Genomic DNA, 17,552 nt, shown 5'->3' with positions numbered 1-17,552 from the left:
TATTATAAGCGATTTCGGAGTCACTCGAACAAACCTAAAATACCAAAGGTTGGATCGTCATGTATTCGTAGGAACAAAGGAAACACACGTAGCTAAACTGAACAATAAGCCATTGAATTTAGTTCCAACATATTTTGCGAGTACTCGTTAACTCTCGACAGTACAATAGTTTAATTTAAAATATATATATATATATATATATATATAAACCCGACAGACGCTGTTCTGTCAATGGAAAAAAGCGGCCAAGTGCGAGTCGGAATCACCCACGAAGGGTTCCGTAGCAACAAGTACAATAATATAAAATTTATGTAGAAAGACGATGATATTAAATTATTTAAATGGGCAAAAAATCTTTGCTGAAAATCATACAGTTCAAATGAGCTCAGTGTCTCTCACGCAAACTATTCAGTTTAGAAAAAAATTATATTAGAAACATCAATATCATTTTTGAAAAACTATCCATAGATATCCCACACGTATGGGTTTGATGAAAAAATTTTTTTGAGTTTCAGTTCTTAGTATTTCAGAACCCCAAAATTTTTTGTTTTTTTTTTTTTCTATTTTTGTGTGAAAATATTGATGCGGTTCAGAGAATACATCTAAGTTTCAACAGTATAGTTTTTATAGTTTTGGAAAAAAGTGACTGTAACGTACATTGAAAATCAGTGCAGTAGTTTTTGAGTTTATCGCGAACAGACAGACATACAGACGCGGCGGAGGACTTTGTTTTATAATATGCAATGATGGCACATTTTGGAGGTTTCAGTTTGATTGCTAGCTCAACATTAATAATTTCGTAACAATTATTTTTTAATAATCAAAATCTGTTACTATCACAGATTTACAATATACTAATGTATAGACAAACAAAGTGAACGAGAGAAAAGAACATCTCTAACGGAGATACAGGAAAATAGAAAAGCGAATAAATTTTTACTGTAATCGATTTTATTGACAAGTCGTAAAAAGTCAGCCAAGCTTGTCATTCGCTCTTTAGTGTCTTATTAGTTAAATGTTCCGAAAAGGTGGTATATACGCTATTTAATTAATTAATAGTTAATTAGTTAGGTTTAGGTCTAAATATTTTTAATTAATTAAAAATAAAACTTTATAAAATAACTAAAACAGTTACCGAAATGAAAAAAGATCTGAGTAGTATTAATTAATAATGGTTTAATATACATATTCATACTTAAGTACGTCCAACCTGTCCGAGTGTTCAGATATCACTGAAGCGAAATGAATTATGAAAGTCAATCGAAATTGATTAAATCTACCCGCATTGCCTCAGTCCATTACAATTCTAAAACATCGTGAATATCTTCGTGTACTTCTGCTAATTAGGTAGGCGATTCTATTATCATTCCATTGATCAATTATTTTTCGGAAAGAAGATTGAATCACTGTACTTCACAGTTTAGACCCCTACGCAAATGAAAACTATGATGGTTCTAATTATCCGTGAGTTTTATGGGCTTATTGAGGAAAAATTAGAACAATTTGTTATGTTTTTATGCGGATGATAGCCCTCACTTCTAGGATTTATACACAAATAAAATTTGAAAAACAAAATTTAAAAAGCGGGACTCAAGCCACAAACTGAGAGTTGAACAAAGCATACAAGATTTTATGGCGATACGCCACTCGAACGGTTAGCTCAATTGGTTACAGTACTGGCACGGAACGCCAGAGGTCGTGGGTTCGAGTCCCGCATCGTTCATAGAATTTTGTTTTCCAAATTTTATTTGTGGAAAAGTAAGAATACATTTTTCCACAGAAACCTTCTAAAGGCTAGTAAGTTCTTTATAAGATTTTTATACATCTTTTCTGCCTGGTCTACCATACTGGCATTGGATTTTCATACAACTTTTCCGCCTGTATATTTGGACGTAGTAAATGACGCCCTTTCGGCCTAGTTGTCACATAGATTCGAAGGCACTTTCAGATAGTATAAAAAAGATTAATCTCATAATCTACACATATAAATAAAATGGAAGGATTTGTTTGCACTATCAACCTTATAGCTTTTTCCTAAACATACACCATAATACGATATGTGCCTGTTTATTTCGGCAAACCATTATTTCAGACGCGTGAATATTAATATTAGATTGACGTTTAGAGATACTTTCACTGTCAGCAAGCTCATCAGATATCCTTACTACCTTTACATAATATAAGAAATGTGAATGTAAGTTTGTTTGTTACGCCTAAGCCCCTGAATCGATTTTGATGAAATTTGGTACAGCGATAGACTAGAGTTTGGAAAAGGACATAGGCAACTTTTTATTAGATACGGGATGTATGGAAGTTCGTCAATAAAATGAAAATTTGTATTTAGGCGTTTGATAAGAAATAATTTTCATCACTTTAAAAACATAAGAAATTAATATAAATAATCTAAGACTACATATCAAATTACATTTGAAAAGTGCATCTTTAATAACATCCTACATGGCAATTCGCTGGTCTGGTGCACTCCAGTATCAGCTCGGACCATTTGACCGCGTGCACTGCTGAGCTGTTCGAATTGTCGAGGAATCAGTGCTCTGTGAATGGCTAGATAGCTAGACGTTGCGTACAGACGTCGTTTCATTGTGTGTCTTCTACCACATTTATCACGAGGAGTGTTCCGAAGAGCTGTTTGACCTGATTCGCACGACATGCTACAAATTAGAATATCATCCCCACAATCTGGATCTGTGGCATTCATCCACAGACACAGACACGGTTTTCAATTTTCTTCCACGTACGACCAAGCTGTGGAATGAGTTTCTTTGTGTGGTGTTGTCGGGACAAAACGACATCGGTACCTAAAAAAAAACGCGTACACCTTTTTTAAAGGTCCAGCAACGCTTTTGTGATTTCATTGGCAGGAAAATGTGGGCGGCGAGATCACTTAACTTCAGGTGACCTGTACGTTTGTCCTCTCTTCTATAAAAAAATATAGAAACGCTAAAATTTAAAATTATTAAAGATCAGGTAAAGCTCACATAAGCATATCAAACATTGAAGATAAATATTTACAAACGACCCTGGCAACATTATTAATAAGCTAATATGTATTGATAAGTTCTCCAGTGACCTGAATTATTAATTATTAACGAAACATCATCGACTACGGCCAGTTAATAGCCAAGTTGATATTAAATATTAATAAGATTTGGTTATTTTAGGACATTGTTTTGTTGTATTAGCAAAATTTCTCAATTATTTTTTTTTATATTGATTTCTTAGATGATCTTATTTTTGCTTAGAGTTCTGAGTTATGAGAATAAACAGCTAACGGCTATTCCCAATATATTACCTACAGATAGATATAAATTACTACCTTTTACTGTCAGTAATTAGCTGTCAATAATCTGAAGCTGTCCCAATATACCCGATAAGTCATTCTTTTAGCCTTATATAACTTGTTCAAATATCACTCTTGAACTCGTTTAACGGCCGTTCCCAATATACTTTCTATAGATAGAGATAAATTACTACCTTCTACTGTCAGAAGAGCGGTCAAGAATCTGAAGCTGTCCCAATATACCCGATAAGTCATTCTTTTAGCCTTATATTGGGACGCGTGAATTGAAATTTCCATACAAACTTTATATCGCTGGTAAGCTATACCAGCGTACATGGATGAGTTACCGTCGATAAGTTTATTAGGGCAGAAACGATAGTTACGATTTCTATCTCAAGTAAGAGATAGACTGAATATTGGAAACGGCCGTTACAATAATGTCAATTATTGTAAATCAAATGCGGTGAAATTCAAAAATTGAAATATTTAAATTAAAAATAGGATTTAAAATCACGGATTGAACATCAAAAACCGCGACCCATTTGAAAATGTATGCCTCAGGACTGACAAATGCGGGCGTGAGTAACTCAGCGGGCTTCCTCTTTTTTTTTCAGTGAATTTTCGTCAATATAATTTAGTACAAACTTTTTTTTTCTCACTTCCCAATGTGTTTATGAACATACGTGACATTATCAAGAGTGAGATGAGATGCAATATTTTAAATGATTATTTCCTTAAATTTTTCGCGTAATGCTTCTTTGGGACCTAAGCTGCAGCACAATCATGGTATTAATATCGGCAGCACAGCTCCATAACAATATACCGTAGGACTTAATACTACAAAAATAACTAAAGCAAATTAAATACTATTGCAAGATATTGTGCTATGATATCAATTACTGAACTTATTAATTTACACCTTTGCACCATATATCAGCAGTTCATTTTTCATATCTAGAGATCTGAAAGTTTTAATTTTTTTGGCAGGGCTATAATAAATTATTAAATAGTAAAAGGGTTTGCTGATATAAAGAAGAATTATGAAGAAGAATTATGATATAAAGAAGAATTATGAGAAATGCAAATAGAAACATAAAGGCTAATTATTGAATTAAAAATAAACAGGTATCCATACAATATCTCAGTTTTTACCAATAGGCTTCTTTGCATCGGATGCCGGCTAGATTATGGGTACCACAACGACGCCTATTTCTGCCGTGAACAGTAATGTGTAAGCATTACTGTGTTTCGGTAATTACTGGGCAAATGAGACTGGACATCTTATGTCTCAAGGAGATGAGCGCAGTTGTAGTGCCGCTCAGAATTTTCGGGTTTTTCAAGAATCCTGAGTGGCAACGCATATGTAATGACAGGTAGGGCGCATAACCATCAGCTGAACGTCCTACTCGTCTGGTCACTTATTTTCATAAAAATAAAAACAGTTATACTTGCGCACAGACACTTTATATCCTATCATATATCTAAAATACTCATGTCGCGGTGTTTGTAGTTAAACTCCTCCGAAACGGCTCGACTGATTCTCATGAAATTTTCGTGTGCATATTGGGTAGGTCTGTGAATCGAACAACATCTATTTTTCATCCCCCTAAATATTAAGGGTAGTGCACCACAATTTTTTTTTTAATTTTTAAATATTTTTTTTTACAACAACGCGATACAATATGAAGAAATACATGCAACCCTAAACTTTTCAAGCCTCTACGATCAACACATATTTTTGTATGGCGATTTTTATTATATACTATTTCATCCACAGATCCGCAATAAGATTGCAAGATGGCAATCGAATACAATAATTGTAGTACGATAAATTTTATCGTAGGTCTGAGAATCGGACGTCATCTAATTTGTATACCCCAAAAATTTTAATTATAGAATTTCATTTTAATAACTTTCTATGGCAAAACAACGTTTGCTGGGTCAGCTAGTTGAACTATAAATTTAAACTGCTGAATAATCAAGACCATGGACGTAAATAATTGGTTGTAAGTTTTAGTAAATAGCTTCGTCGGGTGTCTCAAACTAACGCTGGAAGTGAAAAGTCATTTGAAACCATTAGGTTCATTTAATTTGATCGACACGAACCATTAATTATAAACGATCTCGGAGTTTCTCAATTCAACCTAAAATAACAAAGTTTGGATCGACACTAATCTGTGTTTATCAAGGGAAACGAAGCCAAATTTAACAATAAAGCTTACAATGAAGTTTCATGTGTGGGATATTCGTTTGTTAAAGTTTACGGGTTTCAGAGCTTCGTAGTTCGTATTTCGTAAACTATATTAATTACTGAATGCTGCACTTGATATGTTGTCTTTCAAGGAAATTGTTCATTTTCAAGGCAGTAAACTATAATCACACAGGTAAATATATATATATATATATATATATATAATATTTTATGCAACCATCACTATTTCCGTAGTTAAATTTTTATATTCTGCCGTAATCAACCTGCGTTAAATACCTCGGATTTTATCTTGACCGTAGGATGGCATGGAAAGACCATATAAAAACTAAGCGCAACGAAATCAACTATAGATTCAAAAATCTACTCTGGCTTCTCGGTAGACAGTCTGCCCTATCCCTTTCTAATAAACTTAGTGTATATTGCTCCATAATAAAACCGATCTCACATAAGGAATCCAACTGTGGTCGACGTGTCGTGTGGTCGATGATGTGCCTCCAGAGAGCTCAAAACAGTATACTAAGGGTACTTTAATCGGCGCCTTGGTACGCTAGAAACTCGGAAATCCATGAGTATCTGGAAATCCCAACCATATTTGACGAAGTAAAACAATACTCAATCAACTATAAGGCTCGTTTGATAACCCAACTAAACCCGCTATCGAGGATGCTCTTGCAGCAAAATCTGATTAGAAGACTCAAGAGAGCCAATGTGCTACTCCTACTAAGGGGAGATGAGGCAGTGGCTCCACCTCGCCAAACCTCAACCTCTTGCAACTCACCTGATTATAGTCTTGAGGACTGATTGCAGGTTTAAATGGGAAAAAAAGAAAAAAAAATTATAACATTTGCCAAACCGGGATGGGTTTATGTTTATAATTAGATTTAAGCTTCTTACAGATTTACTCAGGATTTTTCTAAGACTAACTCTTGCTTTTTTTAGGTCTAATCAATGGCGTAAATTTTTGTCTATGTTTTATTCTATATAAGCTGTATCCCGTGACATGGTCCATGAAGACGCTATAAGTAGAAAAATACTACATGCCTGGACATACATACAAACAGACAAACATTCTATAAGATATGTTTGACTTTGTATTGATATTGTTATTGGTGTGGGTATTGATTAGTTTCGGTCCATTCAGAGGTCCTTCATCAGGGTGAGTGTAGAGGGTTCGCGATAACGTGCCACCTCTCACTGCGGACTTGTGCTCGTAGTGCGCGGCTGGACAGGGCGGGGGGCGCCGGTGGTGATGACGAGCACGGTATCGCTGACACTATGTCACTATTGGTGTCCACGGGTTCATAAAATGTACTCACAATGTCCACTACGTGATCATCGGCACTATGTTTCCGAGATGTGTTGAATAACATGGGTTTCCAAGTAGATGGCAGACCCCAACTTTTGTCTCTATTAATTGAGTTCTAAATAAGTATAGCTAATAACTTAATCATGTCTCACGAAAGTTTTAATAATTTAAATGTATAAGTCACGTGTTTAAATCAATCAACCAATCAGATAGAGGTAGGATTATCCAATGCGTTGACACAACTGTCTATCTAATTTGTAGAAATCCGTGAAGATGCTAATGAGGCTTTCGCAGTGAAGCGAATCGGAGCCGTGCGGGTAGAATGAATCAATCAGGTTGTGTTTTATCTGCTTCAGTGATCTTCTAACACTGAAGTAGGAGTGACGTTTATTTTCTACTTACGTATTATGTATTTTTTAATGTAATACTATATTTGTTAATTCTGAAATAAAAAGTATGTACTAGAACAATGAACCTAAAACTAAAAATCTTAAAAAATATAATATAATAACTAAAATATATTACTAAAAGCAGTCCTTTTACGCAAAGTTCGAAGATACTGGCCGCGTTTCCCCTTTGAATAGCTAGACCAATTCTTTGTCCGTGGTAGCTGCCAGCTCTTCGGTCTCCTGTGATATCGACTTACATTTTTCCTATTTCCTTAAAAAGCCTTATAACAGCCCTAGGACCCCACAGACCAAGGGTGTGGACACCGAATGGGACAAAATCATATTCGGAGCCTAGACCCCTGTATTTGCATGCTTTAATAATATAATATTTAATAATGTAATATGTATTTATAATTATATTTGCTTTATCCCACATCGCTCTATAAGTTCACTGTTTCTCAATCTTGGTGACAACTAACTCCACATTTTTCGTTCCACTGCCACACCCAGTATTCATCTATCCATGAGTAAGTGTAGCAACCAACACATCACTTCGAGTAATCCGACGTGTCTTGTTGGAGATATTCTGATTTTAGATAAACGAATGCAGCGCTTCGTTCAACATAAAATTAACCATCTAAAGAATAATTATTAAAAGATTCAATGATGATTCTTCTTTTAAATTTTAACTACTTACTTACTATTTTAACCTTTGTCCTTACTTAGCGTTCCTCGTCTTCTTAAAACCAATAAAACCAGCGTTGGTTCCACATTAAGCGATGGTTTTGATAAATTAATGAATTAAGTCTGTTATTTAGTATACTCCTTTATATCTGATTACAATACAATTGAAAATATATTTAGTATAACAGCTAATCCAACATGGCCGCCGCCACAAAATGGTGGATTACATATTTTTCACAACTCGAAATTATAATAATGAGACACTAATAAACTGAGCAATATTATGAAACTACATAGAAACTACAAATTTGAAAATACGATAGGTAAAAGTTGATTTCGAAAACTAAGGTTGAAAAAGGTAAACTGTTTTCTTAAAGCCATAAAGTATTAGGTAGGTCCTATATTGTCATACTATTCTTCTCATCAGTTTATCTTTATATATATCTTATATATAAATTTCTCGTGCCACAATGTTAGTAACCTTACTCCTCCGAAACGTCTTTACTGATTTTTGCCAAATTTTATATGCGTATTCAGTAGGTCTGAGAATCGGCTTCTATCTATTTTTCATCCCCCTAAATGTTAAGGGTAGTCCCACCCCAATTTTTTTTTTAATTTTTTGACATTTTTTTTATTTCTATTTTATTATGATTCAGCATTGAAAAATACATACAAATTTAAATTTTTGCCCTTCCACGATCTACAACTATATTTGTATCACGATTTTTATATTAATCTGTTCCATCCACCAAACCGATATAGGGTTGCAAGATGGCAATCGAATATAATAATTGTAGTACGATATATTTGGTAGGTCTGAGAATTGGTTGCAATTTATTTTTTTTAAATATGTTATATGGCAATACGACGTTTGCTGGGTCAGTTCATATATATATATATATATATATACATACTCATCACTATAACCATAAAGTCCAGATACTAATAGAATCGTAACGAAGTAAAAACTGCACATTGAATATTTTTTTAAATAGTGCTTGCTGTGTATTACAACAATAAAACGTGAGTAAAGCCGTGTTACTAAATAAGTGACTTTTACACATCAATGTATTTAAATAAAACACTTTAAAAAAGATTTAAACGCGCGCTGTATTTTTAACCGACTTCAAAAAAGGAGGAGGTTCTCAATTCGTTTCAAAAACTTTCGACTCGATGAACCGATTTTGATAATTCTTTTTTTATTTGAAAGTTGGTCCTTCCCGTGTGGTTCATTGTCCATTGCAATTTCCAGATCTGACAATGGCATCCATGAGAAAACCATAAAAGTCTTAAATTTGATATACATATGTATAGCAAAGTGGATGATAAATTTACGAATAACTCCATATCGCGCGAACCAATTTCGATGAATCTTTTTTTATTGGAAAGGATATACTTCAAAGATAGTTTGTTTAGGTTCTGATAACGGAATCCATGACAAAGTAACAGAAATCTTCAATTCTTAGGAGCAAATTAACGATACTCGGTCGAATCTTTTTTATGCTATCCGGATATGCTATTTAAGTTATCTACCATAACATAGTTATGGTCAAGTAATTAGTCATAGTCGAATATGATGTTTTATTTCATTGAAATTACTACAAATACATTTTAAATTTGAGCTTTATAGCGCCAAATTATAAGCCATTAAGCCCTTTTTAGTACTTTTTAAGTAATAATTATATATATTTATATAGTTCTTTGAATTAAAAATTAAAGGTTTTCGTAAAAATAAACAGATTAAAACGAGTTATGAAAGCACCTCCATTCATGTCTGATTTGACAGGAGCTCAGAGTATATTTTTTTTAATTCGTCCTTGCGAACAGGCGGCCTTACTGCCTTATCTTTAGTATTTTCATTTTCGCTATTTATTTTCAGTAATTTGTTTTATAAAAAAGTCCAATAAAATATTCTCATCTCATCTTTAATTAATTCCATTTTCTTTTTCTGTATGTTTTCACTATTTTTTCAAAAGTTACTAACAAAACATTCACTTTCCGCTAAGAAATAGGACTTTTTTTTGGATCGCTCACTGCGACATATAAGCTATCCAGTTTAGGTTGAAATATTACCTCATGGTACTAATGAATGAACGAACTAAAAGAGTTTGCGATTCAATTTCCGGCTTGATTTGAAGTCAACCTAAATTGGATAGCTCTAATGACGTCGTGGTACGAAATAGCAAAGCAGTTCATTTTAGGTTGTCAAATGAATCGCAATAAGAGTTCATGGTAGGCCCGCAGAGCCTTCGCATTGCATTATTTTGGCATTAATGTTAAACAATAAGCATACACACTGAAAGCAATATGAAATAAGCCAAAATGTTACACAATCAATCTTAGGTTTCACAGTAATGTTTACAAAAATAATTTATTCTTAGGAGTTCAATTTTAATATTTTTTAAATTGGGAGTTAGTGAGATATTCCCGTAATACATAACGGCTCTTTGAAAATATATCAAAGACATCATAAATTAATTAGCATTCTATTGACATTATATTGAAAGTCTCCTCAAAGACCAATAATAATACTTTAAGTATAGTAAAGTATTTATTGATATTTTATAATTCGGTTTTAAACGGAATCATTTTAAAATGGGCGCAGTATCATGTAATTGATGTTATAATGCTACCTCTTAGCCCTCTTAGCCCAATTTGTGGTGTGTTCGTTTCATAAATGTCATCCGTCTGTTTTTTTTAAATAAACTATAATTTATAATCTATTTCATAAAACTATGAATAAATTTACGGGTTGTGTTTATGTAACTGAGATTAACAGAAAGTTTTTTTAATTTTTTGTCTGTTTATCATATTAAATCAGCTACATGTAAACCAATTTGAATGCCACCTATAAGATTTATTATTTGTTTCATTCTGATTGGTTTGCAAATAAGCTTCAGCACAATCGGGCCAGACTCGTCTGGGTTAATTACCACACTCGCACAGAATACCGGCGTGAAGTAGCGGCCTAGTGCCGCTATGTTTCGCATAGGTTAGTGTCGAGGACCGGAGGCAATTCCCCCCCCCATCCCCAACAAAGATTATGAAAGCGGTCCCTAAAGAGATAGTCCCCAGGAGGGTACCGGCTCTACCAGAGTCGGAGAATCCCTCCCCGAGCACTCTAGCTCGGGCTGCCCTTCGTATTCTGGGGAGGGCACAGTATCGCGCATGACCAAGGACAAACTAGGCAGTAACACCACGGCACCCCGCTCCACACTCAACGTGGACTTATGCAATATCAGGGGAATTCACTCCAACTTAAACGCCGTCCACCACCACCTTGAGACGGCGAAGCCGGCCTTGTGTTTCCTTACGGAGACGCAGATATCTCGACCTAGCGATACGTCATATTAAACGAACCCCGGGTACAAAATTGAGCACAATTTTTTGCCTCATGCCGGGGTATGTGCTGTATATGTATGGTAGGATATCTGCTGTCGTCGTCTCGGTAATTTTGAGGGTAGGGACCTGTCCACTCTCTGGCTCCGCGTAGATTTAGAGGACCGCGTCCGCATCTATGCGTGAGTCTACAGGTCCCATAGTGGTAACGCAGAAACCGATCATCTCATGGGCTGCGTTCAAGCGGCAATTGACGACGTGCTTGCACATATCCCCTCCGCTAAAATCGTAGTCTTGGGTGATTTCAACGGCCACAATGCCGAATGGCTTGGATCACGTACCACAGACTACGCAGGGCGATCTGTGTGTTGCGGCGCTGGGCCCAAAGGATCCGAACTGCATAGTTCTAAAGAGGAAATACAATCGTGCTTCCAGATTTTTTAAGCGGCAAATCGCCCGTGCAAAGTCAAAACACGTCGTCAAAATCGGCGAGCAGCTTTCCAGTTACCCGACCGGAACACGCAAGTTCTGGTCGTTATCGAAAGCTGCTCTTGGTAACTTCAGCCAGCCGTCCATGCCGCCGTTGCACATGAGGAATGACACCCTGGCCCATACGGCAAAAGAGAAAGCCGATCTCCTGTGCGCTCTTTTCGCCTCCAACTCGACTCTTGACGACAACGGAAAAACACCGCCGACCATCCCGCGGTGTCAGAGCTCCATGCCTGAAGTACAGTTCAGACAGAAAACGTCAGGAAGTCGAGCGGGCCGGATGGCATTTCTCCAATCGTGCTTAGAACGTGTGCCCCTGAGTTGACGCCGGTGCTAACGCGTTTATTCCGGCACTCTTATTCCAAAGGCGTAGTCCCTGACTCATGGAAGTCAGCCCTTGTCCATCCGATCCAAAAAAAAGGAGACAGTTCGGATCCGGCAAACTACAGGCCTATTGCTATTACCTCCCTGCTCTCCAAAATCATGGAGAGCATAATTAGCCGTCAGCTCTTGGTATACCTAGAGGGTCACCAGTTGATCAACGACCGACAATACGGGTTTCGCCATGGTCGGTCGGCAGGTGATCTTCTGGTATACCTAACACATAGATGGGCTGCGGCTATTGAAAGCAAGGGGGAAGGCCTGGCAGTTAGCCTGGATATAGCGAAGGCCTTTGATGGTGTATGGCATAAGGCGCTCCTCTCTAAACTTCCATCATTTGGGCTTACCGAGAGCTTGTGCAAGTGGACCTCCAGCTTCCTCACTGGGCGCAGCATACAGGTCGTTGTCGAAGGACATTGCTCGAACCCGAAGCCCGTGAATGCTGGAGTGCCCCAAGGCTGTTTGCTATCTCCTACGCTGTTTCTTCTGCATATCAATGATATGTTGGACACCTCCAACATTCATTGCTATGCAGATGACAGCACTGGTGATGCCGTATACACGGGCCATGCACGTCTCTCTCGGGAAATCGTCGACCAGTGCCGGGAGAAACTTGTGTCTTCTATCGAGTCCTCTCTTGAGAAGGTCGCGGAATGGGGTAAATTGAACCTTGTCCAATTTAACCCCCAGAAGACTCAAGTTTGCGCGTTTACCACTAAAAAAACCCCATTTGTCGCATCACCGCTCTTCGACAACACTTCCCTAAAAGCCTCACCTAGTATCGGAATACTGGGTCTCGAAATCTCGAGCGATTGCCAATTCCGTGGCCATCTGTAGGGCAAAGCCAAATTGGCTTCAAAGAAACTGGGCGTCATTAATAGAGCACGGCAATACTTCAAGCCGGCCCACATTCTAGCGCTGTACAAAGCGCAGGTCCGGCCACACATGGAGTATTGCTGTCATCTCTGGTCTGGCGCACCCCAGTATCAGCTCGATCCATTTGACCGCGTGCAACGCAGAGCAGCGCGAATTGTCGGGGACCCAGTACTCTGTGAACGGCTGGATCACTTGGCGTTGCGTAGAGACGTCGCTTCATTGTGTGTCTTCTACCGCATTTATCACGGGGAGTGTTCCGAAGAGCTGTTTTACCTAATTCCTGACGCCGAATTCCACCTTCGCACGACACGCCACAAGTTAGGATATCATCCTCACCATACAAGGAGCTTTCTTCCACGTACTACAAAGCTGTGGAATGAACTTCCTTGTGCGGTGTTTCCGGGACGATACGACATGGGTACCTTCAAAAAAAGCGCGTAGACCTTCCTTAAAGGCCGGCAACGCTCCTGTGATTCCTCTGGTGTTGCAAGAGAGTATGGGCGGCGGTGATCACTTAACAACAGGTGACCCGTACGCTCGTTTGTCCTCCTATTCCATAAAAAAAAATAAAAAATATATTAAAGTTTAGTAAGATGAAAGTAAACGCTGATCGCGGCACCGATAGTATTATAATAAATTCACATAAATTAGTAATATAATCAAGAAATATGGAAATTGAATTTGAAATCTTGCTTAAATTTCATGTAGCCAGAACCCCAATAGGCTAGTGTTTATGTTTGTCATACGAGCTGTAGGTACCTGATGTTAAGCTATCGACTCCACCCATTACACGCCAGTGCCCCCGACTTCGATCGTATAAAATGTACGAGTATGTTACATCCTCTAAAGAATTGCATGGGTGTAGATCCCATGCTTTGAAATCCTCTATTAAAGATTCTGAAACAGTTAGCTTATTGGCAACATTAAAACACCCAATGTCCTAATGGCAATTACATCATTCACGGATGATGTAATGTTGTACTGAATTTCATAATAACACTCATTTGTTTTTTTTTTCGATCCCTTCATGCGCAAAGAGTTTCAAAAGACAGCCAAATTCTTATTGCTCGATGCGTGGTATCTGTATGAATTTCAAAAAAAGAACATTTTTGTTTACGCGCGTTCCACGCTGCCAGAACGTCGCGCGCCGTATAATCAAGTAGGTTATTCGAATACCCGCCATTTTTCTTCGATATTTTTATTGTTTTGTTTACAAAAAATGAGCGGTTAAATTTTTGACAGCACACCGCCAGATATTTTAAATGCTGCAAATTACCACTAAAATAAATGTTTCATTAATACTTAGCTTATTTGTATAGAATCAGTAATGCATGATATCAGGTTACTACTAGGACTGGATGTTTTAAATGTGAGCAGTAAGCTTTCAGAATCTTTTAGAGGATTCAGATATTATGGGTCTAGATAAAGTCTTGTATGCAACTGTTGATAATTAAGTATTAAACACTCATGTGATACTATTATCACATATAAACCCACATTCGTGTTTTAATACCCCAACAACAACAACAGTTGCATAAATAACTATTCTTTCATGACTGTTATAGGCCTACGTGATAAGCTACCAGCCTAGCAAACTAGCTATTTTTTATAGTTTCACTAAACGGGATACACTCAAAATATTGTATAAGACAGAAATATACGTTAACTTGTAGGGGCGAGTGCCTCCTTCTGGATGCATTCTTCTAAATGTGTTCTAGATTTTCAATAAAACCTAAAAATAATAATTGACCTATAGATGTACACAATTCAAACCCACAGTCTCCAAGCTAATGATCCATTTCTTTTAGCAGAAGTCTTCTGAACTTGGAGGGACTGACGGATTGAATATGTTTAATTCCTGGCAGACTTCATTATATAGAGAAGAAACGCGATATAAACTAGAATGTTGACCATAATTTGTGCGTGTTGAGGGTAGACTGAACGTTTTCCTATTAAGGCGAAGAGTAAGCAGAAAACACGCAAACATGGTGTTTTTAGACAAGTTTTGTGGTGAAAGTATAGCAGCTCGAGCTATGAACACTTACTTAATCCTGTTACACATATCCTTAAGTCTTATTTGTAGGTTGCTAATGCTTGCTGTTGGTCATAGTTAACACTGCCGAGCCTTTTTGAACTACCACTTTTCTTTGAAGTTAAACAAGTTTTTTGGCATGGCGTGACGCATTTTTTTGGTACTTCTCTCAGAAAAGTTATTCTTGTAGCTTGTACTTTTTTGTGTAGGTTCATTTATTCAGATTAGTAGTGAATAACGAGGATTGTAAGCATATAAACTGTTTTCCACGCAAGAATTTTGAAAATATTGGCTTTGTTACATAGATGGCGGGCCGGCAGCCGTGAACTCATATGGCTCAAGGTCGCTGGCATTTAGTGTTGTAATACGGCTGCAATGCCGTGGTACAGTATTTTTTTTTTTGCAATGATACAATGTTCCAAAAAAAATTTATATATTTTTTTTAATTAATACGCTTTAAAAAGTAAAAATCATTTTTAAAATATGTTCTTTGTTCTATAGCGATGTAAACTATATATCGATATAAAACAGTGGACTATATATTGGTATAGAATTAAGTTTACATTTTTAAAAATTCTTATCAAATTTGTAATATATTTTTTTAGTTTTTCAATTTGTAATTTTTTTTTTTTTTTTTAATAACCGCAACTAAGTGTCGTAAGGCTCTGTCTGTTGTTTATCGTCCACGTCTTAGTCCTAATCCAACTTAGGAAACAATGCTATCGTATTTAAAATATTGTATTACCCTTGGATCATTTATACGTCTTGATAGACTATAACAGCTACGAAAACGTCGAAAAAAATTGAGTTTAGAATTAACGTCAATTTTGAGCAATGCATGCACACTAACACAAATTGCGAGTGCAAAACGTAGCTTGTCACGCACACTATTGTATTAAACCTGGCCTGTTTTATTCAGCTGTTTAACAGCAAGAGATTCTATCTAAACGTTTAAAATATAATCTATTACCATCGGTCCTTCATTCGTGTAATTTCGAATATATCGGACGATTTTAAGTGGGTGAAAAACACGTCATAAGATTATGCTGTTACATACATAGATATATACACATACATACATAGATATATACACAGGCGAAACTAATATAAGGCCTATAAAATAGTAATGTCAATAGCAAGTCGTAAAGTAATTTCCGAACTCAAATAACAAGTCGTTCGTTGGAGGCAATGATTTGATACCGGTCTTATTTGAGTTGCAATTTCTTGCCTACTTAATATTAAATTCTATTTTATATGTATAATCAACGTTGAGACGATCGCTTATGAAATAACAATAAATGTAGTTTTTTTTTAATGAAAATGGTATGGTAATACGCCCTTCCCAATATAATGCAGTGCCGCTCAAGATTATTGAAAAGCCCAAAACTTCTGAGCGGCACTACAACTGCGCTCGTCACCTTGAGACATAAGATGTCAAGTCTCATTTGCCCAGTTATTTCACTAGCTGCGGTGCCCTTCAAACTGAAAAACAGTAATGCTTACACATTACTGCTTCACGGCAAAAATAGGCGCCGTTGTAGTACCCATAATCTAGACGGCATAGCATCCTCTGCAAAGGAGTCTCCCACTTGTAAATGTTAAAGTTAAAGTAGCTGTTTATTACAGAATGTATTTAGATTTTACTCGGAATCTGCTAAGCTAATTTTGACGATTTTCACACTGGCAGATAGCACGTGTTATAACGCTTAAACATAACATTATAGAAAATTAGATAGGGTTATATGAAAATAAAATCAGAGCCTATGAAATGATCAATTATAAAAAATATATCTAAGCAGGCGAATTCACCATTACGAAATGAACGTGTAAAATTTATAATAAAAGAATTATGGTAGCGCCCTTGACTGTGTATTATTGATGTGCAGAAAAACCATTTTAGTTTCACATTTCACAAAGCAAAATGCCACACAAAGCATATCATGTTGAAACTTTACCTTTGTCGAATTGTGATAGGAAACTTTTCGTTGAAACACAAAGTGGTCTGTGAAAAAAATATAGACACAAAGGAAATATAATTTGATACGACCAACATTATGTTTCAATAACGCAAGGGACGAAAGTAAATAAAAGGCAAAAAAAAACATAAGCGGTTTAATCAAGTTTATTAGTAAGATGTTTTAGTCTAACACTGACCTGTCTTGAACATGGAGAACTATAGGAGCGTCTGGTTCTGCTACTGGTGGAACTTCATAGGTTGGCGTGGGAGGGACTTGTGCCGAAGTTAGTGCCAATGCCTTGTACCGGGATTGTTCAGCAGTTGGTAAAACGATATCCACAGACCGCGAACGAAGACTAGTCCCAGGTACTGTTAAAGAATTACTGTTTTCACATAACTCTTCAGCTCTGCCGCCACCAGAGACTTTAGAGAAACTGGAATCGACTGATGCAGCGCGATCACGTTTTAGATCAGGAACTGCTAGGTATATATCGTGTACAAATGGCTCCCTCGTTCCGTTGTTAGCCTCTTCAGAAGCTCTTACGTTTTCAAGAGAACTCCCAGTTGGTTCAACGAAGAATGCTTCTTG

General features: G+C 36.7%; 2 protein-coding genes across 2 annotated transcripts in view; both read right to left on the bottom strand.

Annotated features, from left to right (window-relative positions):
* LOC126970618 (eye-specific diacylglycerol kinase) overlaps window positions 1-17,552 on the bottom strand; it is a 315,315-nt gene that overhangs the window by 164,193 nt on the left and 133,570 nt on the right. The window lies entirely within an intron of this gene.
* The window catches only part of LOC126970624 (dynamin-1-like protein), a 587,387-nt gene continuing 586,244 nt past the window's right edge, over window positions 16,410-17,552 (bottom strand). The window contains exon 16 of the transcript XR_007730677.1: window positions 16,410-16,424. The gene's annotated coding sequence lies outside the window, so the exon portion shown is untranslated. The remainder of the gene's footprint in view (window positions 16,425-17,552) is intronic.

The sequence above is a fragment of the Leptidea sinapis genome, chromosome 21 (genome assembly GCF_905404315.1).
Source record: "Leptidea sinapis chromosome 21, ilLepSina1.1, whole genome shotgun sequence".
Taxonomy (NCBI): Eukaryota; Metazoa; Arthropoda; class Insecta; order Lepidoptera; family Pieridae; genus Leptidea; species Leptidea sinapis.
Note: the sequence above shows the minus strand (reverse complement) of the source record. Positions and strands in the feature narration are given on the sequence as shown.